We start from the raw sequence: 27,945 nt of genomic DNA, 5'->3' as shown, positions 1-27,945 counted from the left end.
GAAAAAAATGTAGGTCCAGTTTATTTGTATATCTGGTTTTATGGGCAGGCGTGTGTGTGTGTGGGGGGGGGCATTGACCACAGATCACTATACACAAATAATAGTATTAACCTGACTTGCCGGTTGCCTGGATAACTGGATAACAACTGAGTTACAAAATATTATTTACTTCATAGAACCTTTTTCTGGTGCACAATATGTACCCAAAATGTCCAGTAGCACACTGCTGATGTTGAATGACACGTCTTACTGTGATTTGTTGTTTTTTTCTGAACACTTTATATTGTATTTGTGGTTGTTATCTTAGTAAAAATGCTCAGATTTAAACTGTAGATAGCTATTTTCTGAAATGTTGGTACTGTCCATGTGTGACGGTGTGCTTCTTGTAGCACTTCAGATTGTTGTCGCTTCCACGTACGATCCCAGGCAACTGAATGATTTGAAGGACACTTTATTTCTTTAACACATTAGTGAGTCACAGTAAGATGACTGGGTGGCTATTCGGGACATCCCACATCACTCCAAACAAGTGAGCAAAACACATTTACAATAGGACAGAAAATGAGTTGTATAGTTGCACAACCTTTGTTCTTTCATATAAATGTATTTTTTATTTTATTTTTTTCCACCCCTAAGGCTCCCTCAATATTTGGACTACATAGACAACATTGGTGTCAAAATGTTCGTCTTGGTCACGATTAAGTTGCTTTTTTTGGGATTTACGTTCGGTTGCATGGTTTAGGAGAATGCACTTTTTGTGGCAAAAAGTGCCTTGAATGCTAGCTAGCTGTTTTTAACGTCTGTACACGATTAAAATTGGGTGCTACCACTTCATTTGTTCCTGAGGGGAAACCAGATAACGATCATTGCAAGAGAGAAAACCTGTCCACACTCAACCAATCTTGATTGAATTAGATTAAGAAATAGGCTAATCTAAATTGCCAGTGCCATTATCAACAACTGTAGGCTAGTTTTTAAGCTACTGAAAAAATAATTACGTTTGTATACTATATCATATTCACATTTCGAAAAAGGTATACATTTAAGTTTCTTTAAAGTGCCCGCTAGATGGCAGCGTGAGAGCAGTGTAAGGGCAGAGCCTCTGGTCAATGTGATGGGTATACCCAAGCATAAATTGTGGCGTAACAGCAAGCAAAATAACATAACAATAAAACGGGTTAAGAATACACAGCGTTGAAGATAGCTGGACAGTACACCGAGTAGCCTTATTTAAGATATAAGACACGTAATACCCATGGCAATATACAAGTGATATCCAACACAGGGAATGTACAAAATACTTTTAATGTCATTGAGAGTAAATGAAAATGTACAGGGTCTGTTTTTTCCCCTGGATAGGGATGGGAACGTATCAGTAGTGTTCAAGTTTAAGTCGTTTATTTGTCAGGTACACAGAACAACACAAGGTCAGACTGGGCACTGAAATTCTTAAGACAAAAGGGAACTGGTAGTGGTTCCCAATCCTGGTCCTCAGGGCACCCCTGTCCTGCATGTTTGAGATGTTTCCCTGCTCCAACACAACTGATTCAAATGAATGGTTATAAGCAGGCTTCCGCAGAGCTGGATAACGACCCATTCATTTGAATCAGGTGTGTTGGAGCAGGGAAACATCTCAAACATACACGACAGGGGCCTGTACCGCGATTCAAGATCAACATGCTCTGGATTACTTTCAGTTACCCGGCTACGCGAAGCCTAACAATCGCAATCACGATAAGTGGTACTACGACGGCGTTTATCTATTTCCTCTAACTCAACCCAGATCTTTCCAATCTAGAGACGTGCGCGTTAACATAAAGGGGCGTGTTTGCACCGTATGTCCAATCGCAAACATGGACGAAACAAGAGCCGCATATTTCACGCAGGAGGAGCAAACAATAATCTTACAAACTTTACCTACTCCTCCTGCGTGAAATATTGTAATACAAGCATATCAGGAATACAGACATATAATACAGTCAAAATTCAACAAAGTCGCTGCTGCCAAGCTGGCAGAAAATAGCAGACGCTGCAAATGCGTATAAGCAACATGACTTATTGAATGTGACCATAATTACACGTGTGCAATCCACAACGTTAAACTTTAGTTGCAACCCTGCAGTGGCAAACGATCGTGGGAGCAAATAAAAAATAAATACAAAAACATCTTTCAAAACGGTAAGTAGCAGGCAATACTTGCACATATTTTAAGGCCAACAAGTACAAGGCTGAATTGCCTGAATTAGTCCCTTTTGTAGGATATTGAGCCTAGGGCCTCCACTTCAAGGCCAAGACAAAGACGCAAGGTATAAGCAATGAACCTTGTAGTAGTCAAATGGACACCTTCATCTTTGTCCAAGTGTGCCTTGGAAAGGGACAATGTTCTTTATTTGTTTCAGGTTAGAGCAAACATTGTGAGGGGCCCTGTATAAAAAAAAACCCTAGAGCTCGATTATAAGAGGCTTTTAATTAAAAAAAACAAGGCGGAGACAGAACTGGAATATGAGAAGAGATAGTAATTGACTGAATAAATGGCACTAAACTTAGTTACACTGACCTATTTTTCTGTGTTCCGGGGGAAGGGAGAACACATGAGGATGTATTTGTTAAACTTTGTTCTACATTTTGGTCTTTTTAATACCTTTTTGTGGCTTTCTTGTTTTGCCTTTTGAATCTTTTCTGGGGGTTTTCACCACTTATCTCTTTCAATGTCCTATTTATTATTTTTGAAAAATGCTATAAAAGTGAATGAAACATCAAAATTCAATGAAAGTAGTGAAATAATCATTTATGTATCACTTGTGAAGAGCTTTGTACAGATACCCATTGTTCTTTTTGGTTTGAAAGGTTTTGGTTGGAAAAACAAAACAAATTTCTGATATGGAAATGATTAGAAAATGGCTCAAAGCAACCCAAGGGCAACAGAATGGGTCAAGGGGAGACACCTCGGTGAATCAACATGAAACCTCTCCAGTTGATAACTAATAGTAGGCTAGGTCAAATATTGTTTTCATTACTAGTGTCCTGTAAATGTGTGTTTAAATGAGCAAATGTTTAAGTTGTAAAATATGATATCATTTGCATACATTTCCAGAACGAAAATCAGAACATTGAGTGAAAAATCTTGTTTCATTTTGTCAACATATTAGAGTCCAAAGTTTTTACAAAGGGCACTTTGGATATCTCTTTTTCATCACTCCATTAATCAGAATATGGTAGCAACAGCCATTAAAGAAAATCTGTTGCAAATTGCGCAGCAGACCGAGTTCTTGCTCAGGTTCTCTGCAACACCCACACTATAAAACTACCCATAGCGAAATAACGAAACGCTATGCATACAGTCTGTGGGACTGTGAGTGCACAGCTTCAATGTGTCGCATTGGGACATACGGCTCAAGAAGCTGGCAATATACGTAATTCCCTCTGCTAAGAACCTAACCGCTATATCTTTCAGAAAGATACTCATGAGGGAATGCAAAAGGGTTTTGTCAGTCTCTAAATGTTGTTTCTTCTGAGCGCACCTCTGACTGTCCGCATCAAGCTCCACAGGATCTTCTATGAACGGTGACGACATTATCGTCAATAATGAGTTAGTGGGCGGGGTTTTTATACCGGTTGATCTCTGTCCTCCAATTTAACCTGGGGCCCGTTCGTCGTAAGGGTTGAAGCTAAGCTAATCCATTGTCCCTTTAGCTCGTTAACATTAGCGAGCTAACTGAGAGCCGCAAATATCGGTTCGTCGACGGCTGATCCGCATCCAAATCATGTGGTTAATTTCAATCAGGCTAAACTTATCAGGGCAAGTGCACGAGGACGTCTTACTTCAAAAGGCAGGAAAGGTCGATCACCAAAACCATGATTTTCTAACAGTATGATGGCGGAAAAGACGAAAGAAAGAGCGGTGATATTCTCGCCATCTGAGCAAACTATTATAATACGTCTCTACAAAGACATTAAGCATATTATCATGGCAAAGTCAAACACCACCACCGCTGCCAGAGCAAGACAGGCATCTTGGCAAAAAAATTGCCATAAACTAAATTCATATTTTGGTAAAATGGCTCATCTTTAGTGCCTTATTACCCCGATCAATCAGATCACATTTCTTTAAATGTGCCTGCTGGCAGTAGGCTTAATGGAAATTAATCATCGAATGAGATCTTGCTAGCGAAAATTATGATATCAACTTTTTCAGAATAAGTATAAAAACAAGGCCAAAGAGTATAATTGATACGAAGACACTTCTGAGGATATATGTAGGCCTACTGAAAGCGCATGTACTAGGGTGATATCAGGTAAAATGGGCCACTTTTTGGTAAATCGTTTGGGACAATAATACAATACCATATATGCCTTTTGCATGTATTTTTATGATTACTAATGACTGTTTTTGATCATTTTTGTTGAAATGATGTAATAAAATATAATTATTTAGGCCCTACAGTTCTTGAAACATCAGCTGTGCCAACTTTTTTGGCACAAGCAGTTTCAGGTAAAACGGACCAGCTGTTCAGGTAAAATGGGCCAGTGAAACTGCAAAGGGAAAAAGTAATTTATCATCAATTTTAATTTTAAAACACAGTTGCTTATACAGCCACAAAACATTTAAACTGCATTAAACAAACATATTCATATGTGCCATAATTTAAAAAAAAATTTATCCTGAAGCCCAGACTCGTCACAGTTCCATATATATGTGACGGTGTGCCCTCAATACCCAGCTTGACCAAAAAGCTCTCATACTGGTTAAACCACTGGCTAACCACCTCTTTGTTGAGTCCAGCAGCCCGTGCTGCAGACAGGACCTCTGTCTTGCACATCCCAAGCTCTGGGTTGTGCTTTAGAAAGTTCTTAAACCAGTAATATCCAGCCCTCCCTGCTGTCTTGGAGAAACCAGATATGTTGTTCTTGGCTGCAAAATCAAAAGCCACTTGCCGGACATCACGTTTTGTGAAGGGAAACCCCCTCTGCGCCAATGTGTTGAGGGTGGCAGCAAGCTCCCTTTCCGCCTCCTGTGGAAGGAAGGGCTTCTGCCCTGACACATGTTCACTGCCAGTCACCTTTCCACTGATGCGTCTTTGCAGTATTGATTGCGGCACACCCCATGCTCTTGATAAGAGGTGCACACTCACTGTAATTCCTTTCTTCTCTCCCTCCATGTATTCATCCAAGGCCCCCTTCATCCTCTCCTCTTTCCACAGATTGTAATTGTTTGGCCTTCCTTTCCATCCCTGTTTTATCTTTGTATCCTTTCCTCTCTGGTCCTTGCTCCTACTCTCTTTTCTCTCTCTTTCCTTCTCCCTTTCTCCTCTCCTCTCGCTTCCTTCTCCTTCGCCATACTCACTGTACATAAAATATCTACTACCATTATTACTGTTGGGGGGGTCATGGTGTGACACACACACACACACACCCTCACACACACACACACACACTCCAACACATGTGTATGTGTGTTTGTGAGTGACACAGATGATGGCCCATTTTATCTGAAACCATGTTGCCCATTTTACCTCAGTGGGTTCAGGTAAATTGGACCACCAAGAAAAACATAACTTTTTCAAAAAATATGTTCATATACCAAACTAACAACATTATTTGTGATTGATGCCATCAAGACAGATATGCATAGTTTTTTTACGTGCATGTAAAAAAAAAAAGATTTATCATCCTTATAATAGTTTAATTAGATATGGTATGCCAGGCTACTTACCATGCAGCTTTCTGGTGCAGTATTGTTTGAATTATTGGCCCGCCCACCATAGCAACCATAAAGCAATCAAATCCCCTGTTACTTGTCAGGGCTGGGACCCCCAAACCTTAAATGGCCCATTTTACCTGATATCACCCTATATATGTGTATATGCATGTAGGCCTATGTGTAAATCCCTCTTTGATTTCATTGACTGGGGCATGGCCAGGAATATGATGAATTGATTCATCAGCTGGTTAAGCGCCAAGTACACTTTTCTTACACCAACGCATGCTGTGGCTTTGCCAATGTTTTCTGCATCGCCATACTGTATAAAAATGTAGCCTACCTGACGCGAAAAACCTCAAGGCTATGCAGAGAGTCTGAAGCACAGTAAAAGTTTCAAGTAGCTTTATTGTCTATTTCTTCACGTCAAGACATAAAAAGGAATCTATATGACGTTTTCCACTCTCCCACAGTGAAACATAAAAAGCACAGGCACAACAGATAAGACATTTCTTAGAACATAGCATTACATATTCACATACAGCAGCATAAGCTCGTAAAGCATAGCTTGCTGCGGTGTGTGATATTTGCAATGTACGGCCCGAGAAGGTCTTGCAAATAAATGAGTCCTTGTCGGCTGAATCGATATCGCTCAAACAAGAACTCATCCGTGTGAAATAAAGGATCTTGGCGATCGTGAAGAACTATTCGTATGGACAGTTAATCGAACTATATCTCCTTGGTCAGCTGGGTCTCTCAAAAAGGGAGCTGCCAATTATTTTCCGGGGGTGTGGCAAGCTTATCCAGCTACACTTACGTTAGCCTGCTCTCGAGCAGGTTAGTGCTAATTAATATGTTACTATGGTGATTTATCTAAACTTGCTTCCGCGAACCAAAAATAGGAGCGTGTTTGATCTTAGCCTGAAAATTAGCTCGCTAAACTGCTTAGCGAGCTACGACGAATACCCCCCTGCTCCCGACCAGGTTAGCCGCTCAGAATGTGTTACCATGGCGATCTACCCCGGTAACAAGAAATACACCATCGTAGTACAGAAAACCCTGGGTTGAACCTGAAGTTACCTCGCTAACGCCAAATCTTGATTCGTAGTACAGACCCCAGGTCTATAGAGGATAGAGACCTGTGTTATGCTGGGTACACACACAAATATTTTTTAAATCTTTTAAGATTTTTTAAATGTGAGAGACCACAAACATGAGGACTAAAAAATCCTAGATTTAACCTTTTTGATCCTATAGTGTGTGGTGTTGGTCCTCGGGGTTTCCTCCACACATCATGATTTCTGAGCGGCTCCGACGTTCTTCCGAGCAAGTTTAGTCACTCTTAACACACCTCACATCAATCAAGGGAAAATCTGATCAAATAATCTGTAGATAAACAGGACATAACCTAGGATTGTCGGGACATTACCTAGGATTGTCGGAAGAGGGAAATCGGCCCAAAATCAGCCCGATTATCTTAGTTGTCAGAGCATGTTTGAACGGAATTGTAAATTGGTGGAGCAAGGAACATAGTGCCATTAATTAAACCTGAGCAAGGAGCGCACATTATTAATGGCCCAGTTTCCCAGACATATATTAAACCTGTAGTCCTACTAAGAGTCCAAAAGTAAGAGAAAAATGACTAGGCTTAATCCATGCCTGGGTAACTGGGCCATATTGGCTGTAAGAACAAATACATTATGTAACAAATGTAAACAGATTTAATCTCCATGCCGCTATGTTGCATTGCCTGAGCAGCACCTTTGGCCAGATATCTGGTGCATTCCTTTGCCTAGGCTATTGAATGTTTGAATCCCCTCTGGCCATACATGGGGCATAGTGCACAGAATCAGAATCAAAAAGGGATTTATTCGCCATGAAAGTTTGCACAGACAAGGAATTTGCTTTGGCAGGAAGGTGCATACAATAAACATACAGGAATCTTACATTTAAATATGTGGTCTAACTATACTAAGGATACATAAACTAGCAATACTAAGTGTAATACAATTCAAATAAAATGTAGGCTACGATAAAATATAAATTGCCATAAAATATAAGTTGCCAATTTACAATATAAAATACAAATATTACAGGAATTGTAATGTAGTGCAAAATGCAAATTGTTGTAAGACATGAAGTCATTAAAGTCAGTGTGAACTCTTGGCCTTGTTGAGGAGGCCAACAGCAGAAGGGAAGAAACTGTTCTTGTGGCGTGAGGTTTTGGTCCTGATGGACCGCAGCCTTATACCAGAGGGGAGTGACTGAAACAGGGAGTGTCCAGGGTGGGAGAAGTCGGCCACAATCTTTTTTGCTCGCCTCAGGGTCCTCGAGGTGTGCAGGTCCTCGAGGGAAGGCAGATTGCAGCTTATCACCTTCTCCTCAGTGCAGATGATATGCTGCAGCCTGCTCTTGTCCTTGGCAGTGGCAGCAGTGTACCAGATGGTGATGGAGGAGGTGAGGATGGACTCAATGATGGCTGTGTAGAAATGCACCATCATTGTCACCAGTGGTGTTTTTATATGTAAAAAATTGGTGGGGTAAAAAACATTTCAAAATATAGGATACCAGTAAGCTACAAAAGTCCCTCTTGCTACAGATGTGTTTATTTAGCACGTCAACAAACAGCTTGGCTCCACACAACAGTTAACGACAGAGCGGCTTGCTTCTACCAGGTGTTGTAGTACACAAACTGGAAAGAGAGATCTTCTTGTGTAATTGCTCTCCTTGTCTCTCTCACACACATGTAAAATTACCACTGTCATATTTACAAACCTAAATTAGGAATGCAACCAAACCCATAACCAATGTGCCTCCACAACGGAAGGCCACAACGAAGCAGAAATACAACTTTTTACAACTTTTTAGGGATACAGATCCATTCTATGAGAACAACCAGATAAGCATGGACACACTGACACGTCACCATGTTTATCTATCGATCCAGCCCCAAAATATGACCAATGCACGGACCAGCACCACAAAGGCAGGATGATAAAATATGCTTTCACTCACCAAGGCTGAGAGCTCACTTGAAGAGAAAGGTGCCTTCTTTTGTATGCTAACTAGACTAACCATTAGCCACTTTTTCTTCAAAAACCACTCCACGTTAAACTTGCGGTTACTTTTACCAGCAGTGTGAGCGATGACTATCGTGGCTGATGGGCACCACTTAAGCTGCTTTACTTCAACTTTCTCCTCCAAATTAAGGGTTTATAGAGTGGTGCTCAAGTATGAAATCCACTTTATTCATTTTCTCAAGTTATCTGGCGTTTGTCTTAGCTAGCTTGTTAGCTTCACAATCTCGCTTTTCTTGCCGACTAATGTTGGCGACAAGCAGCCAATCAGGGCTGAAATACAAAATGACGCTGTATTGGGGCAACCGGCTCTCAGCCCCACTTGGCATAAAGTGTGTGATCTACTTTACATTACATTCTGAGCATGCATATTAATACTTTCCCACGTCCAATGTACATTGCATTGTGAGAGAGGGGCTAGTCCCACCACGCTCTCCTTTTTGCAGACTAATGTTGGCGCCAGAAAGACAGATAGCCAATCAGGTCTGAAATACAAAATGACACTGTGATGGGGCAACTGGCTCTCAGCCCCACTAGCATGAAATTTGTGTGATCTACTTTACATTACATTACATTCTGAGCATGCGTATTAAAACTTTCCTACGTCCAATGTACATTGCATTGTGAGAGAGGGGCTAGCCCCACCAGAGCCCCACTTTCACGATAAGCCTATGCAAACTCGAATTGGCAGAACGCAGTCTGAAGCAGCAAGGCAGGGACCAATGAACATGAAATAAAATCTTAACACAAACGAATGAAAAGAAACAATTTAGGAAGACGCTATATTCATAGATAGTAAATTATTCGAAGTAAACGAAAAAAAAAATGTTCGAGAAATAAAAAATAACATTATTTTGTTGCAGTTATTTCTGTTGATAACAGGTGGGGCACTGCCCCACTTGCCCCTAATGACCAGTCGCCACTGATTGTCACACATTTATTTTTTCACTCACACTTTGGTGGTTGTAAAGTTTCAGCAAAATACTTTTTCATGCCGAAAGTAATCTTTAATAAATGTGTATTAAGGCTGTCAAAATTGCACAAAAATGACGTTCGAATATTCCCTTAAAAAAAACATATTCTAATATATTCGAATTTCTGGTTGCGCATTAGGTACGTCAATAACAGGACAAAATATAGCTGCAAGCAGCAATGCGGGTTCCTCCGCAAAATATTATAAACGTGTACTTTAGAAGATCGAGAGTTGGACAACAAAAGAGCAAAACTACTTCAACAACAAGCTGAATGGGGATTTGAACTCTCTCTATCCTCTCTGCTACACACCAACTGTTGAGATTGTATGAATAGAAAGGGCAGAGTATTAGCTTTGGTCAGCTTTGGGACAAAGGTTAAGAAACGGTTGACATTTCAAGGTGAAATTGCATGAAATTGTGCATGGTATTTCAGAATTATGTCATCCTATTGAACTAAACAGATAATCAAAATGATGACAGGCCAAAAGATAATGGCTGGATTCCAACCTACTACCTTATACTTTACAGGTCACCATCCCAGCCCATTGAGATATTCTCAGTGTTGAATATTGTCATGTTCAGTTACTGTATTAAAAAGTAAGCTGTTTCTCCTGTAGTAAGCATTGTTAGATTCAGCCAAAGTTGAAACTGCTTGTACATTTCCTATGAAAATGGGACAACGGGATGACTTGGTTGCTGCTGTAAAGAATAACTTATAGGTTTTTTAAAAGGTTGTTTGGAGTGCCATAACTTGTCATGGAAGGGAATTTCAAATCATGCCTAGCATCAGTGGGGATGTGTCCTGGCTTAGGTTACTGAAATGAATTTGTGCAACAGACAAGGGATCCACTTGAACACTCAATTTACTTCATTAGAGATAACCATTAGCGTTATCTCTACCATGCGTTGACTACAAGTAACTAGCTACTGTGGTGAACCTGACTTTGTTTTGCAGTGGTTTACACAGTCTCGCTAAATAGATGATTGGAGTGTTGTGATGGGCTCAAATAAACACGCATTGCTATGTTTTACAACCGGAGGATTTATCTGAAGACTAGAAACCGTTTTGTCAGAATAAAAAATGAAAAACTATGCCTCTGACTGGTTTTGAACCTACAACCCTTTGCTTACCGCCACAACATCTCAGCCAATTGAGCCATTCCCAGGCATGGATTACACAAAGTTGAATAACTGGATAATTAAAAAAAGCTGGTTCTCCAATGGCGAGCATTGGCAGATTTGGTCCAAGTTCAAACAGCTGTAATTCAGTCATATTTTGACATATCAAGGTGAAACTTTGCATGGTACTTCAGAGGCACCTTAAAGCTTATTAGGTTTGAACCATCCTTCAAAAATACATTTGATTTAGTGACACAACATATTGAGGCAATGTGCACATTTACATAAATACACCCATTTCAGCCATTTTGTACTTGATTCAATTGCCTTAAGAAAACGTTTTTAAATACGTCAATGATACATATCTGTACCAAATTTCAAGTCAATTTCACCTTTGGTTCAAGAGAAGAGGAATTTTGAAGGTTTTCCCAAATTATCACAGTACAGGAAAATCCATCATGGCGGACCTTATGGGTCCTTGAGGCTTTTTTGTTCCTCATGAAAAATGAGGCATGCACACCAAGTTTCAGAAGAATTGGAGCAATGGGGTGGAAATGCCATCACTTTGAAAATGGGACTTTTGGGCGTGGCCTGTGGCGCCCCCTTATGGTCCGATGTGGCCCATATTTGGTGTGCGGGTACCCACTTGGAAGTAGTATCAATATGCCAAATTAGAAAATTTATGACCAGGGACTTTTTTAGATATTGGGGCGCAAGGAGAAGAAAAATAATAAGAATACCAATTCCAAGAGATATGGGAATTCTGCTTTTAGCCAGCCGGTCCAATTATTTTTGTGATTTGTGTAAACTGGAAATCTGAGTGAGACTGTGTCCCCGTTTTGACTTAAACATCAGTCAGACTCGGGTCGCTCACTGGCAGTGTGCACAATGTTGTTTTTCACTCCATTCTACACCAGAAACGTCTGGGAGGACTGCCTATTGTAGATACGAGCCTGCTAGCCAGCATCTCGGATTTCTTTAACCAAACCTGTTTCATTCATCATTTGCCTGAGAAAGCGACCTCCGTTAGCCAGACTAGTTTTGCCCGAGCCAACCTAGTTTTACCCGTTCACTCCATTCTACCCCAAAAACGTCAGGGAGGACTGCCTGTTGTAGATACGAGCATGCTGAAGTTAGCCAGCATCTCTGATTTCTTTAACCAAGCCCTTTCATTCATCATTTACCTGAGAAAGCGACCTCCGTTAGCCAGGCTAGTTTTGCCCGAGCCAACCTAGTTTTGCCCATTCATTCCATTCTACCCCAAAAACGTCAGGGAGGACTGCCTGTTGTAGATACGAGCCTGCTGAAGATAGCCAGCATCTCTGATTTCTTTAACCGAGCCTGTTTCATTCATCATTTACCTGAGAAAGCGAGCTCCGTTAGCCAGGCTAGTTTTGCCCGAGCCAACCTAGTTTTGCCCATTCATTCCATTCTACCCCAAAAACGTCAGGGAGGACTGCCTGTTGTAGATACGAGCCTGCTGAAGATAGCCAGCATCTCTGATTTTTTTAACCGAGCCTGTTTCATTCATCATTTACCTGAGAAAGCGACCTCCGTTAGCCAGGCTAGTTTTGTCCGATCACTTGGTCAGGCTATTTAAAGGTATCGGTGTCAAGTGACTTTTGTGCATAGACAAGTGAAATGTAAATGTACTTGTCCAAAGGACAAAGTTAATGTCAAGCCCTGCAAACCAGTGGCCAGAGATATATGATGACCTGATCGACACTCCAAGTGTAATAGATCAGGGAGAAGTTTGTCTTTTGCAACCAAAATGCGCAGTTGAGCCTGCTTGACAGTCATGTGACGTAGGGTGATAATTGTTCTATTTACTAACTTGTTAGCTCCTTAACACAGAAGTCAATGGAGCAGCGTTAGCTCGCATTAGCGCAAACTCTGCTTTATTTGACTTAGCCGAGCTCTTCTTTCAACTTTTTGATAATTTACGTAATTTGTTAACTCAATATATTGATTGCCTTTCATCTAGTATTAGGATGCATTAACATGACCAAGATTATACTTACATTTAGAGACAATAGTTATGCCAACTTTTCCTTTTTTTGGTAAAATGTTTGCTCCATTTCCTGTTTCCTATCTGTGATCCAGGGGGCGGGACGGATTTGGACATCCCAATCTGCCAGTATCAGGATCACTCTGATCCAATCCGGCAAAGTTTTGAAATACCGGGATAGATCAGGCTGATCCGTGGTTGACAACAGGGGGATTTGGTTATCCGGATCATTCTGATCTGGATTACAAGTTTTTAAATACTGGGCCTAGGTGGATCATCTACAGAGATCTTCCGATTCTGATTCGGCACCCAGTGTTTCAACAGAGAAAAACGATGAAAGAGTTAGCTTTGATGGAAATAGTTTTCACAGGCCCAATCTGCTATGCATATGTATATACACACACATATACAATATAAATATACATTTAATGTTTAACAGACAGGAGAACCAAGCAATAATTCAAGACCAGCCCCTCCTCAGATGACTAACGCAGAGATCCTCAACTCACCATCTTACGATGATGACGGAATTCATTCTGGCCAGTCCACGAGAAGGCTTGGATCTAAAGAAGACTATGTAATGACTGGGTCATATCAAGATGCAGAGGAGTTGCCCTGTGAAGACCCTGAAGTAAAATTTGGACCCATTTCTGATTATGATGGTGATGATCAAGGAATCCACATGATTTCACCACCGCGCAGGTACATTGTAATAGTGGAGTTGTTTCTAATGAAGCTGCAAAAATGTAACTGTCAGGATTAAGTTATTTTTTTATTAAATTTGTTCCTTCAGCCCAAGCTGTTTTAACATTAAATCTGTTATTAAAAATAAAAGGGAGGGAAGCCTGGGCCTCCCTGCTTAGGTCGTTGCCCCCGCGACCCGATCCCCGGACAAGCGGTAGATGACGGAGACGACGGAAAATAAAAGGAGTAACTCCATAGCATAATCTTCATTTGAGAATAATAAACAACTAATAATTTAAGAAATTTAATGACACCTGATTTATTTTTTGTGAAAATGTTGCAGCATTCATCACTGAACGACGGACCTGTATCTTTAAACAGTATTCGTGCATCACCAGAAAAAAAATGAAAAAGATGTCCAGTATGTGAAATTAAGACGAGCAAGCATAGTTCAAGATGTGCTTAATGTCTTCATGGAACCCAAAGTACTCACGGTCAATCTAAAAATGGAGTTAAAAAATGAGAACGCGGTGGACAGTGAGGGTGTATCAAGAGAGGTATACTCTGCGTTCTGGAAACACTTCTTGGAACAGTGTGAGGGGGAAGATGAACGAGTGCCCAGATTGCGACCAGACTATTCTGAGAAGGAATGGCAAGCTGTTGGAAGAGTTTGGTTGAAAAGATATTTGGACCACAACATCCTCCCAATCAGACTGTCACCAGATTTTATTCTTGCCTGTTGTCAAGGAGTCAGTTCAGTGGATGAATAACTCTTGATGATGTCATTTGCCAGATTCCTTTCAGTATCTGAGCAACATCGGTTGAAAAAGCACTACAGGGCAACATGGATGAAACTGCTGAGGAGGACTTACTTGACCTTTTCTCAAGAATGGGCTCACACATCTTGCCTTCTAAAGGCAACCTCCAGCCTGCCATTTTAATAATTGACTGTTTCCACTCCAGTATTCACTGTATTCACCCATGCCCATAACAAAAGACAGCATAATGGAACTTTATGAATCTAAGAGGCCAACAAACAAGAAAGTAGCCAAGATAATAAAGTGAGAACCTGAATCAACAGGAGCAGATAGTACCTTACCACCTGCTACGGTTTGTGAGAAGCACTGACCCCAAAAAACTGGAGATATTCTTGCGCTTCTGCACAGGATCCACAGTACTGTGCAAAGACACAATTGAAGTAACTTAACAGGTTGTGTGGTTTAAGTCGCAGGCCTGTGGCAGTTCTTGAATTACCATGCACCTAAGTAAGTAAGTAAGACTTTATTTATATAGCACATTTCATTCAGGAATAGTAGCTCAAAGTGCTTTTACATAAAATCAATAAAAACAATAATACAAGTGATAAAAGTAATAATTAAAATAGCAACAATAATATAACTAATAAAAGTAGTAAAACCCTTCTGAGATCAAATTACTTAAATGCTTTGGTAAAAAGGTAGGTTTTAAGCTGTCTTTTAAAAATGTCTAGCGTGTTTGCTTCCCTAATATTTATGGGTAATTTGTTCCATAGTTTTGGGGTGTAATTAGCAAAGGCCGAATGACCGATCTTTTTATGACTGCTTCTGGTGACCTCTAAAAGGCCTGCATTTGATGATCACAGTGTTCTAGCTGGTGTGTAGTTTATAAGGGAGTTAGCAATGTAGCTAGGTCCTTGTCCATGTAAAAGTGAAAAGTGCGTTACAGTAGTCCAGCCGGCTGGATATAAAAGCATGAATTAACTTCTCTGCATCATTTTGGTTTATGAATGGTCGTACCTTTGCTATATTCCTCAAGTGAAAGAAAGCTGTTTTGGTCACTTTATTTATGTGAGAGTTGAAATTCAAATCTGAGTCCAGGATTACACAGAGACTCGTCACCTCTAGTTTAAGACAGGGGGTTAAGCCTCCTAGATTCTTAGTAAGCATCTCTCTTTCGGATTTGGAGCCACATTATAGGACTTCGGTTTTGTCTTCATTTAATTTAAGAAAGTTATCATTCATCCATTTGTTTATTGCCAACAGGAAGTTGGTAATGGAATTGATGGCCGTTGCATCGTTGGGTTCAGTGGATATATATAGTTGTGTGTCATCCGCATAGCTATGGAAATCTATGTTATGTTCTCTGATTATGTCGCCGAGTGGTAATATATAAAGAGAAAAAAGTAATGGACCCAAGCAGCTTCCTTGAGCAACCCCATAGCAGTTCTCATGTTTCTTGGACCTATGGTCTCCTAAACTAACATAAAACTTCCTTCCTGTGATATATGATTTTATCCAGATCAATACACTATCCGTGAACCCAATAAGCTTTCCAGTCTATTGATTAGGATGTTGTGATCAATGGTATCAAATGCTGCACTGAGATCTAGCAGGATAAGGATAGAGACTTTATTTGCATCAGAGTTTAGTCTGAGGTCGTTAATTATTTTGGTGAGAGCAGTTTCAGTACTGTGATATTTCATGAAACCTGACGGCGAGACTTCCAGGATGTTATTTTCTTCAAGAAAATAATTTAATTGGACTAAGGAAGGTTTGATATTGGTCTGTAATTTGCAAGTAGACTGTTATCCAATTTGGGTTTCTTTTAATAGGGGCTTTACAACAGCTGTTTGGAAGGCATCTGGGAACACGCCAGTTGTAAGGGATGTGTTTATAATCTCTAGCACCGGACCTGAGACACTATCAAACACTCGCTAAAAGAATGTTGTGGGTATAGGATCAATATCTGAGGTTGTGGAGTTGGATTCGCTGACAATTTTGGAAAGTTCACTAAGTGTGATACAGGTAAATGTGCTCATGGCTATGTTGCAGAATCTACTGATGTCAGTCTCGACCCCACTATTAATAATACTAGCTCTGATCAAAGTTATTTTGTTCTTGAAGAACAAAGCAAGCTCTTCACATTTAACTGCTGAGGATGGGGGTGGGACAGGGACAGTGTTTAGCAGCTGGTCAATGGTGGAGAAAAGAACTGGAATTTCTGGCATTTTCTGTAATAATGTTGGAGAAATATTCTCTCCTTGCTAGACGGATGGTTTTGTTATAGGTGGTTAGTGTATCTTTGTAGATATTGTAGTGGGTAGTGATCTTTGTTTTCCTCCATTTTCTCTCTGCTGCACTGCATTTTCTTTTTCTTTTTCATTTTTTTTTCTCAGCCATGGGGAGGTTCTGCTTGTACACTTTTTGGTTTTCAGTGGTGCAACAGAGTCTAACACAGATAATAGTGCAACATTGAGGTTCTCTACCATTTCATTCAGAGAGCAATCATGATTAGTTGGCTCATATAGAGCAAATTGTTCAGAAAATTTCATCATAGCTGTATCGTCTACATTTCTTCATTGGACTAAGAATTATTTTGTGTTTTTTGTTAGGATAATTTCCACATTAAAAAGTATATAATGATGGTCTGAGAGGGGTAGATCAGTTATTGAAATATTATTGACGTTAAGTCCAGTTGTTATCACCAGATCTAGTGTGTTTCCGTGCCGGTGTGTTGGGTCACCTACAGTTCATACCCAGACTTTCGTGCAGAGTTCGACAACATCCTGTCTGGCAATTGCTTTGAAATGAATATTTTTTTAATGGATGGACAGGATCTTAAACACTTCTATGTCCATCTTCTAAGTTACATCATGTATCTGATGGCAGTGTCCGGTGCCTTTGCATAGACCGTTGCTATTAGTTTAACATTGTCAGCACTGTCATTGCCGCAAGTACAATTGTCTGCAGAGGTCATTACAAGAATACTTACTTTCTAAGTTTCATTCATAAAATAGTAATCTTTCATATAGAAATTGCTAAACTTGAGCAAGTGACTTGGATATTTCATCGACATCTGTAGACCCCACTATAAGTAAGTGAAAGAATGTGTGGTGACGTCCTTTATTTGATTGGAGGTTCTTTTGGGATAAAACCGTGATTTTGTTTTGCACCAATGATTTAGTTTTGCACCAATGATTTAGTTTTGAACCAATGATTTCATTTTGCACCAAATAAGAGGTACTGAAAATGTTTTTGGATTAAGCTGATGTTTGTTATGTTTGTATATAATATCTAACAAAACAGCAAACTATTGTCATTATGATCATAGTATTACCACCAAGAAAACATTGCATTACATGAATAAGAGTTACACAACTCATCTGACGGATGACGTAACCAACTTACAAAAACTGAAAAAAAAGAATGGTATTGCCAATTTAATGTTTATTGAGAGTTTGAAACTGTATTCAAGTCCAAAATACAAGTTTTGTTTAAGCATACTGATGAGTCTGTCAGACCTGTGTTTATGTGTATGCATTAATTTACCAGGCATGTGCAAACGTAACATTTTCATGTGCATGTTTTATGCAGTTGTTACTCAAAAAGAAATACTGTACATGTCAGAATTTGATAAAATGGCTGTTAGTGCACATTCCATTTAGAAAGGGATGGCTATTTTGGTTGGAGCCACATAGGGGAAATTGACAATAACTAGCAATAGCAAAATATTGTTAAATTTTAAAAAAGTAATTTTTCATTCATAACATGCGTTCTTGTTTTTCTCTTCTGTGGCAGCTATCCACTACAAACATAAGTGTTTACTTCAACTGCAAACCATCAAATCATTTTCCTATATTTAGGGTGGTGTCTGAGGTTCTTTCATGTTTCTAATTCATAGTTCAACTGTCATGACATACAGATAGCCATAAATACATCTAACATTACCATATGTTTTGTGATACTTTTTATCAAATCAAATATTTTGCCTTCAGTAAATATTGATTCTAAAGCAGATATGGAAAAAAACAGATATCACACTGATGAAAGCAAGATTAAGCTGAAAAAGAAACAAATGAAAAATGCACAGTGGACCGATAATTAATTTAGATCTGGATATGTGTAGTACCATCTCAAATTAAAGAGAGGATATGATCGTATTCCTCAAATGCAGGTACAAATCTAAGACCTGGTAAACATCAGCTGTGAGAACCAACTGTGAGTCTACCATCAGAACATTGCAGAGGTTGTAGATGTCTATGTCACATGCTGGTCGAAATGTGCAGCTACTCCGACACAGATGTACATTAGCGCTTTCCACTGAGGAAACACAGTCATGAGTTACATAGAGCTCTGGGAACATGTACATGATTCTGGGTTGACCACTTGGTACTCTGTCATTCTTTGATGGTCTGATGACATGCGAATCCCACACACAGATCATCTCATCCAACTCGTCCTGGAGAAACAGCATGATAGAAAATAAGGGAACAAGTTAACTGATATCACTAATAACAGTATTATGTGAGCCTTTCATAAATTGAGAGTGCTGGAAATGAAACATTTTAAATGTTTGATGACAACATTTCTATTCTAATTATTTTGACATAGGATGAACTGTATGTGATGGCAAACAATTCTACCTTGTTTCGAGCTTGTGACTACAAAAGTTATGTTAAATAGCAGTATTTGTCCAAGCAGTAAATATTCAGCCATGTTCAAGTCGTTTTTTCAGAATTTATTTATAATTATACATTAATATGTTTTGCATTTATTACCATAATAACTATTACTACATGAATTTGTCCCGGTTCATGTGATGTCCAACACTTATGTTGCTGTGTATATTATATTGTAATGTGGGACAGTTTAGAGGGACGGATCAAATAGCCTCCGGTCCGTCTCTCTAAACGTTCCCACCAAAAACACAGACCTCTCTTTCTCTTCTAAAGCAGCTACCACTGATCATGTTTCAGTGAACATACAATATAATACACATCAACATACGTGCTGGACATCAAAGGAACCAGGCGACATTTATTGTGTTCTAATTATGGTAATAGGCCTATGCCAAATATAGTAACTACTAAATCAATAAGAATACACAAAAATCCCAGTAGCCGAAATAATTATGCGTATGCCTAACTAAGACTCATACTAATGCATCAGAGTTTAAACAAAGCCACAAAATCAAGCAAAATTTGAAAAAAAGGTTTCTATTTTCCGAGCAATAACACCCTTCTTTTTAAAAAATGGTTTGGTCCATTGTTCGCTCCTCTTTAGAAAATTTGCACATAACGTTATAGCTCACGAATAGCAGCAGCAGCCGGCTGGTTATCAACAGAGAACTGACAATGCCAAAACAGAAACATAAATCGGGACACCAAAAAAAGAGTGGAAAGGAAGAAAAGAGGCCAGGAGCACATCAAGAGCCCAGAACATTAGCGATTCGTTTTTGAAGAAATGTGAGTGTTTAGCTAGCTGCACAGTCTGTAGTTAACAAGAAATAGAATAGCTCGCCTCGTCCAACGTTACGATGTTGGAGTGACTAATGTTAGGAGCTAGAGCTCATCTAGCTGCTAACATTTTTTCGTTAACCGAATGACACTAACGTTTAACGTTTCGTGTGGTCAGCAGTGTAAAATAATCGCCTGACAAAGCTGACATTACAAAATTATCCACTAAATATCATCTACAGAAAAGATCAGTGAGGTTATAATTCACCAAACGTTATAATACGCAGGAGCAGTATAGGACACAATTTTCCATTCTTACATGAGTGTTAAGTAAAACTGCTATGGTAGCCTGTTGACATGAGTCTTGTTAATGTTAAGCAGGGGCAAATCTTACAGCTTGCCGTCCTCGTACAATAATAAAGAGAAGCTGTTTCTCAAGGGAGCTATAGCATTGATGCTAATTTAGATTTTTTGTTGTTGTTTTTTTTGTGATGTTAATGCCAAGACTAGGTATGTTAGTTCTTCATCAGTCGTTCCATAACATATAATCATAAATGTGTACAAATGCAATATGAAAATATAGCTGCAAGCAGCGATGCGGGTTCCTCCTCAAAATGGCAAAATATTATAAACATGTACACTGCAGAGGATCGAGATTAGGACAACAAGAGAGCAAAATGACTTCATGTTTGGCCAAAAATAATTCCAGACTCTCAGTCAATGCACAACTAACTAAAGTCATGTGGGCAACTGGGCTTGGGCAGCGTTCATATTCAACTCCTTGCAAGAAAAGCCTGTGACGGTTTAGCAGCCGACTCTCTGGTCCGATTAAACTCCACAACATACACAATCAGGGTGACCAACAAGATGATATTAACTAACCAACAATAACATTACAAACATCTAACTGAACGAACACAACAACTGAAATCCCTCGCAAGGCTGTTGTAACCAAACTATTTTCTACTAGCCTTTGCGTTTTTGGACATGCCGCACTGCATGCTGGGTACCCAAGGGTGCTGACGCTGATTATCTAGCTGTGCTCTGACTGCGTGATATGAGTATTAGTTTTTTGTCAGTTTTGGGACAAAGGTTAAAAAACGGTTTACATTTCAAGGTTAAATTGCATGAAATTGCGCATGGTATTTCAGAATGATGTCTGCCTGTTTAACTAAACAAGTAATCAAAATTATGACAGGCCAAAAGACTGTTCCTGGATTCGAACCTGTGACCTTGCACTTTACAGGACAAAGTTTCAACCCATTGAGCTACCCTGAAGGCTGAGAAATTCTGGTCAGTTTCTTAAACCTATCTCCTGTAGCATGGCTTGTTCGATTCGGCCAAAGTTTAAACAGCTGTAATTCAATGATCTTTTGACATATCAAGGTGAAATTGCGCATGGTACTTCAGAACGATGTCATCCTGTTTAACTAAACATATATTCAAATTTAAGACAGACTCAGTGTGGCTGGATTCGAACCTATGACCTTATACTTTGCAGGTCACCGTTCCAGCTCGTTGAGCTATTCTCAGTGTTGAGTATTGTTATGTTCAGTTACTGTACAAAAAAAAGCTGTTTCTCCAATGGTGAGCATTGTCAGATTTGGTCCAAGTTCAAACAGCTGTAATTCAGTCCTATTTTGACATATCAAGGTGAAATTGTGTACGGTACGTCAGAGTGATGTCACCTTAAAGCCTATTAGGTTTGAAAAACCATAATTGAAAATGACATTTGATTTAGTGACACAAACATATTGAGTTAATGTGGAAATTTACATAAATACACCCCTTTCAGCCATTTTGTACTTGATTCAATTGCCTTAAGTAACATTTTTCAATACGTCAATGATACATATATGTACCAAATTCCAAGTCAATTAGATCTTTGGTTCAAGAGAATTTTGAATGTTTTCCTATACTTTGGCCCTCTCTCTTGGAAGTCGCTTTGGATAAAAGTGTCTGCTAAATGCATAAATGTAAATGTAGTACTGAGTGTTCTAGGATTTATCTTTGTCTGTCTTGGTCTGGATGATGGTTCTTCTGGACACCACTAAACTTACCTTGGGCATTATTGTTCTCCACTTGAACATGTTGGCAGACTGGGACTGGAATCTCTAAGAATGGATGGATTATTGGGTGGAAAGTAGAAAACATACATAACAAATACAATTTGTTCTGTTTCTTATCCTTTGTTTAGTTACTGGGTGGGCTGTGTTCTTTCCAATACAAACTCCAAACATTTATTAAGTCATGCTAACAGTTAGCTACTACTACATCTAGCCATAGTAGGCTACTTTTATGGTGTTGTAAAGATCATAGTGGAGTGCTTATATAATTTGTCATTAAGAACTACATAACCACACAATACATTTATATTTGAAATAGCTTCCACATGTTAAATTATCATCAACAATAATTCTAGTATTAATAATGTTCAGCTTCATAATTCACGTTAGCCTAAATTAGTTTAGCTAGTTAAGTCTTTGGCCTAACATTGAATTTATAACTTGAGCTAGCCTAGCTAGTCTAGTTAATTTAACGAGATGGAGTTAGCAACAAGTAGCAGGCCACTTTACAATGAAAGAAAAGTAAAAATCTAACATTGATGTATACCATATACATCAGAACTGTATTTAGCTGGTAATTTGCAATTGGCCCGCGTTCTTCTTTTGTTGTTCTTGCTTGCCATGACGGTCAGCGCATCAACTTCACTTGCTTCTGCTGCTGTAGCTCTGTCAGTCAGGACATCCTGTGCACATGGCCCCCACCTTAGGCACAGACACATGCTCTCCCCAAAACTGAATATGAAGCTCAGGTGGATCTTGTATATCTTTACTGTTGTTGAAACTTGTAACTAATGTCAGAGTGGGTGCAATTCCATATATTTGACTTGTAATTAAAATGCTAAGAATATTTACACGTCCCTGCATATCTTAGATTTTCGAGAGCCAACAATAGGCTATGGGTGGCCAGATATGTTAGTTGCTGTTCTTGGTACGCAAACAGTTTAAGGGTAAATTAATAAACGTGTGACAGAATAAATGATTTCATAAATTACAAAAGTAACACATTTGAGCCAATACTTTTCCAACAACCATAGTCTAAGTGTAGTGATAATATTACATAGGAATGATCACTGATAATGTGTTGGATGTGTAAAGGTTATTAGGAAATTTTGAGGAAAAAACTTAATTCTGGCAACTTTATTGTCATACCCCCACCAGAGCAATATAAAAAGATAAGGAGTTTGGTAAATAGAACAGAATATACGAGGCAACCAATTGCATCGTATAAAACGTTTTATTATACAATATGTCCAGTAAGAGCATCAAGTTTGTGTTTAGTGAGTGGACCTGCAATTCCTGCCAAGCATTGAGAGCTAGCTGGACGATAGGGGACCCCTTAACCTGCAATTAATTGTTGCTAGTTCTAATCATATGTACTAACCCAGCTAACACAGTTACGTTGCCCTTACGTTGCCGCTACGTCACTCGTTGAGCCAACATACGTTGCCGCAACGTCGCCAAAGACGCTCAACGAGTGACGTAGCGGCAACGTAAGGGACCGTGCATCTGTCCGTGCATCTGTGGGGCGCCAGTAGGTTGCCGCAAACTCATCTTGTGACGTTGCCAGTCCGTAACTGCAACGTCGTGGCAACGTCATTTTCCGACGTTGCCAGTCCGTATCCGCAACCTCCTAGCAACTAACTGTCTGACGTTGCCAGTCCGTAACCGCGACGTTGTCGCAACGTTATTTTCCGACGTTGCCATTCGGTAACCGCGACCTCCTAGCAACGTTATTTTCCGACGTTACCAGTCCGTAACTGCGACGTTAATTACTAACCTATATTTCTCAATTCTATTGCTTATATTTGGGCGGTTCATATGCAGACCTCATTTGCCCCAAATGGTACTTGTTCAGAATCAGAATGGGATTTATTCGCCATAAAAGTTTGCACAGACAAGGAATTTGCTTTGGCAGGAAGGTGCATACAGTAAACATATAGGAATCTTAGATTTAAATATGTGGTCTAACTATACTAAGGATACATAAACTAGCAGTACTAAGTGAAATACAATTAAAATAAAATAGAATATACAATCAAGTAGAATATAAGTTGCTAATTTTTAATATAAAATACAATATAAAATACAAATATTACAGGAGTTGAGTGTAGTGCAAAATGTTTTTAAGGACATTCAGTCAGTATGAGCTTTGGCCTTGTTGAGGAGGCCAACAGCGGAAGGGAAGAAACTGTTTGTATGGCGTGAGGTTTTGGTCCTGATGGACCGCAGCCTTCTGCCAGAGGGGAGGGACTGAAACAGGGAATGTCCAGGGTGGGAGGAGTCAGCCACAATCTTCTTCGCCCGTCTCACGGTCCTCGAGGTGTGCAGGTCCTCGAGGGAAGGCAGATTGCAGCCAATCACCTTCTCTGCAGTGCGGATGATACGCTGCAGCCTTCTCTTGTCCTTGGCAGTGGCAGCAGCGTGGTGGTGATGGAAGAGGTGAGGATGGACTCAATGATGGCTGTGTAGAAGTGTACCATCATTGTCTTTGGCAGGTTGAATTTCTTCAGCTGCCGGAGGAAGTACATCCTCTGTTGTGCTTTCTTGGTGAGGGAGCTAATGTTCAGTTCCCACTTGAGGTCCTGGGAGAGGATAGTGCCCAGGAAGCGGAAGGACTCCACAGTGTTGACTGGGGAGTCACACAGGGTGATGGGGGTGAGTGGGGCTGTGTTCTTCCTGAAGTCCACAACCATCTCCGCTGTCTTGAGAGCATTGAGCTCTAGGTTGTTCTGGCTGCACCAGGTCACCAGGTTGTCTGCTTCCCACCTATAATCAGACTCGTCTTCACCAGAGATGAGCCCAATGAGGGTGGTGTCGTCCGCAAACTTCAGGAGTTTCACGGACAGATGACTGGAGGTGCAGCTGTTGGTGTACAGGGAGAAGAGTAGAGGACAAAGGACGCAGCCCTGGGGAGATCCAGTGCTGATGGACTGGGAATCAGAGACTTGTGTTCCCATCTTGACGCACTGCTTCCTGTCAGACAGGAAGTCTGTGATCCACCTGCAGGTGGAATCAGGCACGTTCAGCTGGGAGAGCTTGTCCTGAAGCAGAGCGGGGATGATGGTATTAAAGGCAGAGCTGAAGTCCACAAACAGGATCCTGGCGTAGGATGCTGGGGAGTCCAGGTGCTGTAGGGTGAAGTGGAGGCCCATATTAACTGCATCGTCCACAGACCTGTTGGCTCTGTAAGCAAACTGCAGGGGGTCCAGTAGAGGGTCTGTGATGGCTTTAAGGTGTGCCAGCACCAGGCGCTCAAAAGACTTCATTATCACAGAGGTCAGGGCGACGGGTCTGTAGTCATTATGTCCAGTTGGCCTGGGCTTTTTGGGCACAGGGATGATGGTGGAGGACTTGAGACAGGCTGGCACATGGCATGTCTCCAGGGAGGTGTTGAAGATGAAGGTAAACACCAGAGACAGCTGGTCAGCACAGTTCTTGAGGGTGGCTGGGGAGACAGAGTCCAGCCCAGCTGCTTTGCGGGGGTTCTGTCTCTTGAACAGTTTGTTCACTTCTCTCTCCTGAATGGAGAGGGTCGTCACTGTAGAGGGGGGGAGGGGGGAGGCCTCACGGGTGGAAAGGAGTTGTACAGGACTGTCCAATTGTCTTTCAAAACGACAGTAGAACTCGTTCAAGTCGTTGGCCAGACGAGAGTTGTTAGTGGAGTGGGGGGCTCTGGGCGCCACGCACAATATCTGGTTAGCGAGCACACGTTGAGCCTCGTTGGCGGTAGCCTGAGGGGGCATGTAGACGCTGACCAGTATGAATGAAGCAAACTCACGTGGCGAGTAAAAAGGTTTACAGTTAATAAAAAATGATTCCAGATCAGGAGAACAGTGCTGCAGAATCACTGTCACATCTTCACACCAGCCACTGTTAATGTAAAAACGAATACCACCACCTTTCGTTTTGCCAGAGAGCACAGGGTCGCGATCTGCTCTCAGCAGTTTGAAACCTGCTAGCTGTAGCGCAGAGTCTGGGATCAGTTCACTCAGCCATGTCTCCGTAAAGCACAAAACGGAAGATGAATGAAAGTCTCTGTTTTTCCACACCAGTAGCTGAAGTTCATCCAGTTTGTTGCTCAGTGAACGCACGTTGGAGAGAAATATCCCCGGTAACGCTGTACGTGCCCCACGCCGACATAGTCGCACCAGTGCACCGGCTCGTTTGCCTCTTCTACGGCGCTTCGCTGCTAGGACAAAGCCGAGGGTGGCTTTGACTATAATTCCCACTAATTCTGCCACTGGAAGCAGAAAAGTGGGAAATAAATCCACAGGAGTTGTAGTCCTGATGTTTAGAAGTTCTTCTCTTGTTAGAGAACCCCGGAAATCTTGGCAGAACACTGAATTACACTGAGTTCTTGTATAATAGGCTACATAGCCAACTTCAGGAGGACTATGTTTGTGTGGTGTGTAGCCTAACTGAAGCAAATCATAAACAAGGCAGGATTTCCATGTAACATTCAGTCATTTTATTTCAAACAAAGTGCCAAACAGTGAATGAACATCTTCTGCCAGTCCCCGCTACAGGTCCTGTCTGTTGGCCCTGACAATGAAGCACAAAATAAGTTAGTGTCCTATCAACATAATTGCACGTATGAAAGGGGCTATACAAGTCATAATCATCATCTAGAATAATATACATCATCAAAAAATATTATAGGATTCTAGTTTTTGGTCACATAGCCATGTGAAAGGTTGGATTGGGAAGCTGCAACCATTCATTCACCTGGCTTGTTTTGAATGGGCTGCCGGGGCGTGTTTGAGTGTCTACGCTGTGAGGAGCTCCACAGCCTTTTCTCCTAGTCCTGTCTTCCACTTCATCACAGCATCTGCAATTAGAAGTCATGAACTTATTGTTAGCACCAATTTGAACGCTGCGTGTAAGCCATAGTTCACAGCATCTCAAAACACTTACCACACTTTCGGAACTCCAGCACCTTAAGGCGCTCCTCAAGGTCTTGGAGTTCAGCCTGTGTTTGGGCCACCTGTAGGTCCATCACTGGCACCTCTTTAGCGTGTTTGCCCTGTCGTCGCCTGAATAGGAGAGTCTCAAGCTGGTTCTACTCCAATGTCTCCATCTTCTGGACCATAACCTGTAATGTGTCTGTCAGTAAAGACAAGTAAAACAAGTTTACAAGAGTTAACATGATTGGCATACACTGTGGTTCTTCTAGATTAGCTGTAACATTGATGTAAATAACACATGTTACCTTGAATGGTTGTATACAAAGCATTAGTAAGACAACATTTGTTGTTTCGACAAATATGTATCCCGCTGCCACGATCAGAACAACTTAAGTATGCCTTTGCTTAGCTTTGAGTGTCTTATATTTGCACTTGCCTGGCTGCCAGCTGTTTTCCTGGACCACATATGGGTTCTCCTCCACCAGACCAGAGTTGACACCTAGGGGTCTGGTGATGCAAAAGTTTTCAGTCATGCTTTTGCTTCAAAACGTAGCCTTTAGGGTTGCCATGGTTCATACAATTATTGTCACTGTTAAAAATGGTCATTCATTACTTTACCATAATTTCCCAGGGACACAGTGCTAGGCCGTGTGATGGTGGTAGGATACTCTGTACAGAAATGAAAGTGGAATGTAGTTTAAGTACATAGTATTAGCATTTTTTTTTTAATATAAAAGGATCAGCATCGCACGTGTGATCGTTCGAAAGCAGGGCCCCACAGCGTAGCGTCGCACATGTGTGATTCTGAACATTACAACCAACTATTTTCCGATAGACAAACAATGTGACAAACGCTATAGTATGGCTTCAAAATGTACAATTAGTAGGCTAACAAGTAACACTAGCAGGTAGCAGAGCATTGCTACGAGTATTATGCTAGGTTGCTAGGTAACGGAAGCTAATTAAAGCTACCTAGCTGCCGTTTAGGAAAAGACTCACTGTGGAAGCGTCGAAAATATTTAGAACTCACGCATCTTAAGCTTAAAACGAATAAACTTATCCAAAAACAGATGTCATGTACAAATTGGAAGAATTAGTGACATGATACTTTTATAGACGCCATTGCTGTGCATTGCCATGACCGACTGATCAAAACGTGACCAGCCACGCGCTAGCTCCACAGCCTTTGAAAATCTAGGGC

General features: G+C 40.6%; 1 long non-coding RNA gene and 1 pseudogene across 1 annotated transcript; one reads left to right on the top strand and one right to left on the bottom strand.

The window, feature by feature from the left end:
- Positions 1-6,706: 6,706 nt before the first annotated feature.
- LOC146221015 (uncharacterized) lies at positions 6,707-17,227 on the top strand (annotated as a pseudogene).
- A 9,058-nt stretch (positions 17,228-26,285) lies between these two features.
- On the bottom strand, positions 26,286-27,671 carry LOC146221014 (uncharacterized). Its single transcript, XR_014750800.1, has 5 exons — positions 27,363-27,671; positions 27,181-27,251; positions 26,755-26,943; positions 26,566-26,668; positions 26,286-26,382 (listed from the first exon to the last, which is right to left on the bottom strand). It is a non-coding gene; the product is annotated as an uncharacterized LOC146221014 (long non-coding RNA).
- Positions 27,672-27,945: the final 274 nt, after the last annotated feature.

This window comes from Hypomesus nipponensis, chromosome 26 (genome assembly GCF_054491055.1).
Source record: "Hypomesus nipponensis isolate SF chromosome 26, ASM5449105v1, whole genome shotgun sequence".
In the NCBI taxonomy this organism is placed as follows: Eukaryota; Metazoa; Chordata; class Actinopteri; order Osmeriformes; family Osmeridae; genus Hypomesus; species Hypomesus nipponensis.
This window is presented reverse-complemented; position numbering and strand designations above follow the sequence as displayed.